Source organism: Zingiber officinale, chromosome 5A (assembly GCF_018446385.1).
Source record: "Zingiber officinale cultivar Zhangliang chromosome 5A, Zo_v1.1, whole genome shotgun sequence".
In the NCBI taxonomy this organism is placed as follows: Eukaryota; Viridiplantae; Streptophyta; class Magnoliopsida; order Zingiberales; family Zingiberaceae; genus Zingiber; species Zingiber officinale.
The window spans coordinates 82,393,719-82,398,193 of NC_055994.1; positions in this window are offsets into that span (position 1 = coordinate 82,393,719).

A 4,475-nucleotide genomic window follows, 5' to 3' on the forward strand; every position below is an offset into this window, starting at 1 on the left:
TTTATGTGAGCAACCCAAGTTAAGTTAGGGTAAATAACCATAAAAAGAAATAACTAATATTGCAATAAAGTGCAAAAAGATAGAGAAATTGTAGAAAGAAAATAATTGGTCTACCTCTCCCTAGACTTATACTTTTCCTTTTCCCCCTTTAATCACATAAAAAAATGGGGTTCCAAGAAAAAATCTAAGTTTCTTAAAAAAATTCTAAGTTAAAAAAAATTCTAAGTTAGATATTTTGCAAAAAGAAATATTTTTGAAAGAATTTTTCTAACTTAAATATTTGAGAATTTTCTAAGTAAAACTTTAGGTAAAAAAAACTTTCTGAGTAAAAAGAAATTTAAGCAACAATTTCTAATTTTCAAAAGAAATTTTAACTTAGGCAAAAATATTTTTTTTTGAGAATTTTTCTAAGTATATAAAAAAATATTTTTGAAGATTTTCAAAAAAATGTTTGAAAAACTTTTTAAGGCATTATTAAATTTCAATCTTAATATTTTATCAAAAAGTTAATTAAACATTTTATTTCAATATTTTAGCTTCCAGACAGTGGTGAGACACTAGGCTTTCTTGCTTATTGGAGCAACAACCACTTTTTTAGACAAAGCCTCATAAAGAAATTTAATATCTAATTTTCTCGTTGAAAGCTCTGAATCTAATTAATAGTTCAAGTTAAACAGGACTTTGGAACCCAATATATGTTCCATCCTACTAGATTAACTAAAAATTTCTTAGGGACATACCTTTTTAAAATATTCCTAATTTGTCCCTTGTGGCATCTAAAATACAAATTTAGATTATTAAATTTTCTAACATTTGTATTAGATGAGTATGCACGGTTTTCAAGTTATTTACTTGTAATTTTAAATTATCATTTTCTAATTTTAATTTGTCTAACTCTTCTAAAGGGCAAGATTTAGCTAGTATTACTTTTAAATTTTTTATTCCTTTTTCTAACTTACAACAATCCTTAGTTAACAATTTAATAAACTTAAATAGTTTATCGGGAGGAAGAGATCGTACCTGATTTACCTTATCGATCTCGTTGTCCGTGTCTCCCGCTGACTGCTGTTATCTTTCAACGTAGCTCCCCCTTGATCGATGCTCTCGATACTCATTTCGGAAGAGCTTGACTCGTAGTCGTCGTCTTGATAACTTGCCATTAATGCAAGTCTGGAGAAGGCCTCGACTTCCGATTCGGACGACGTATCATCCCACGTTGCTTTTAAGACCTTGCGTTTTTTGACAGACTTTTTACCTTTGTCCTTGTCCTTATTCCTCAGCTTGGGGCAGTTATCCTTGACGTGCCTTTCTTCGTTGTAGTAGTAGCAGCAGATCGTTCTTTTCTTTCTACCCTGCGAATGATTAGTATTTTTAGATTTACAAAATTTCTTGAAACGTCTTACCATCATAACCATTTCCTCGTCGTCGAGAGAGGACTCTGACTCAGGTTCGTCTCTCGATGCTTTGAAGGTGACGTTGTGCTTGGGCTCCTTCGTACCTGCACATTTTGATTCATGCACTTCAAATGTCGAGAATAATTCTTCTAAAGTAATTTTTTCTAAATCTTTAGAAATATAAAAGACATCTACTAGTGATGCCCATTTCATATTTCTAGGAAAAGAATTTAGTGCATACCTGAGCGAATCTTGGTTACTTACCTTTTCTCCGATATTCGAAAGTTCGGTGATAAGCTCTTTGACTCTCGAGTGTAGATGCACAGTTGTTTCGTCTTCTCCAAATCGCAGGTTGGTGAGCTGGTTGCGAAGTAGATCCCGTCTTGCGAGCTTGGCTTCAGACGTCCCTTCATGCAGCTCAAGAAACTTCTCTTAAAGTTCCTTCGCGGAGTCGTAGTTGCCGATTCAGTTGACTTCTTGTGGCCGAAGAACGCTCAACAGATGGTACTCAGCTTTGCCATTTGCCACGTAGTCGGGCTGCTCCTTTTTTGTCCACTGATACTTCTCTTTTCCCTCTGGTGCTACAAAACCGAATTCTATAATTAATAATAAATCAAAATCGGTTTTAAAAAAATACCTGCATTCACTTTTTCCAAGTAGTGAATTCCCTTTCGATCTTCGGCGGGTATATGCTCGGTCCGGTCATCGTCTTTGCTTCGATCGGCAGATAGTCCTCCTGAAGCAACTTGGCTCTGATACCACTTGCTGGATCGCGGCGGCCGACTAGAAGGGGGGTTGAATAGCCTAAAAAATAAAACAAACAACACTTCTCGAACTTTCAAATAAACACTTGCATAAATTAAATAAACAAAAAGTAATAAATAGAAAGAGGCTCACAGACTTGACTTGGTTACAACCAAAGAGGTTGTTAATCCAAGGAATGAAACGTGCACTAGAATATCTCTTTCAGGCGGAGAAGCCTCTTACAACAGTGAAAGCATAAAAAACAGAAGCTAAAGTAGAAATGAAAGCACACAAGTGTTGGATTGCTAATTCTTGAATTGATTTGAAGATTCTAGACTAAGACTGTATTTATAGTCTTGGTCGGGGCGCCTGGAAGGGTTCCAGGCACCTGGGAGGGGATAAACTTCCAGGTGCCTGGGAGGGGATAAACTTTTATCCCCTTCGTAACGGATCGCGTTTGACGCGATCCTAGTCAAAAGTCAACTCTGGGTGCCCGAAATGGTTTCGGGGGCCCGGACCACTAAAGTCAACCAAGTTGACTTTTGGTCCAGACCCTTTGCTCTCGTGCTGCTCGACTCGGTCCGGGTGATTTCAGCCAACCGAAATAAGGCTCACCCGAATCTAATTTCGGCCTTCTCGAGTAACCTTCCACTCCGGCTTCTCGTCCCTCGGAAACACCGCGAGCCTCCTTCTCGTCCGCCCGCATACTCTTCCTCAACGCCTCGTACCTCAGACGCACCGAGCTCATCGGCTCCCTCCCGTGCCGTCCTTCTCGCTAGCTGCGTCTTTTGCTCGATTCCCTGTGCTCCTAAGCTTCTGCACACTTAGACACAAGGTTAAAAATACGACATTACCTAACTTAACTTGTTATCACACCAAAACAACCTTGGAGTTCCAACAGTTACAACTAGCTAATACAAATATTGTAACAACTAATTAATAACTACTAGAAAAAAAATGTAAAATGATTTTGACAAGTTAAAATAGTTTTAATAAAGTTTAAATAATTAGACTAAGTTAGTAAAGAATATTTTAATATAATAGTATTTATATATAATAATTTTAATTAAAATAAAATATTATATTTTATCATATTATAATGGCTATCCGATATTTATTATAAATTGTAATAGCTAGCTAATAATTGTTATATATTATAGTAATTAGTTGGAGCTGTTACATGGTGTAACAATTAGTTGTAGCTGTTACAATAATACTGAAAGTGAGGATATTATCGAGATGAAAAAAATATGATAGATCGTTCATTTGTTTTTTTTAATGCTCATTTAACTATTCGTTAAATACGGTCATTTTAGTTTCTTTCCCAAATATTTATTGGTAAGGGTATAATCGAATCAAGCTAACCAATAAGAAGCTCAAGCTCGGCTTGAGTTCAATTCAAACTTTAATTTTTAAGCTTGAGCTCGATTCGAAATGAATTAAATAACTTGCGAATAGCTCAAGCTCAGTTCAAAAAATAACTCGTTTAAAAATTAAACGAACTTAATTCAAACTCTTCGCAAGTCTCTAAATGAACATATCCACAAACTCACGAATTAAATACGGTTAAACTTAAGCTTGATTCGTTAACTTTCAAATAAATTTTTTTTCTGAATCAATAACCAAATAGCTCACAGTTTGGCTAATTTACACCTCTATTTATTGACATCTCATCCATACAATATAACCCCAGGCTGAAGAACAACAAATAATTTTGCAATTTAACATATATATAGTTGTTAATTTGTGCATCCATGGTGGGCAATGCTCACAAGGCTAGAGAGTTGGATCACTTTCAGGTTATATATAGACACACACACGACTACAGATGCTCTAACAATCATCATTGTGTTAAACTATTGTTACTTGTTATAAAAAAAAAATGTTTTTATGTTACCAACTCTACTCATTACAATTAAGTTTTTACTTAAACTATATTTAAACTTGAACAATTTTTCCTTATTAACTTTGTTAAATTTTATTTATTAATTTTTTTTGCACGTTTTATTATGTACCATTATTTATATACATATATAATTTAATTAAAATATTAATTAATTAATATTGTTTTAAATATATTATAAGTCTTTAAAAGTAAAATCAAAGTTTCCTAGTTAATAAGTAAATTTATTTATAAATTTTATTCATTTCAATTTATTTATTTTATTTAATTTTAACTATCAAACAAATACAACTAAACTTTCTTCATATCAAATATTAAATTTAGAAGAAATAACGTACATTCTCTGAATTAAATTACCCCAATAGAATTCTGAGCAAAGAATGGAAATGCATGAACCTTCTCTTTTCTAATGGGGATTATTACGATACAAAAAG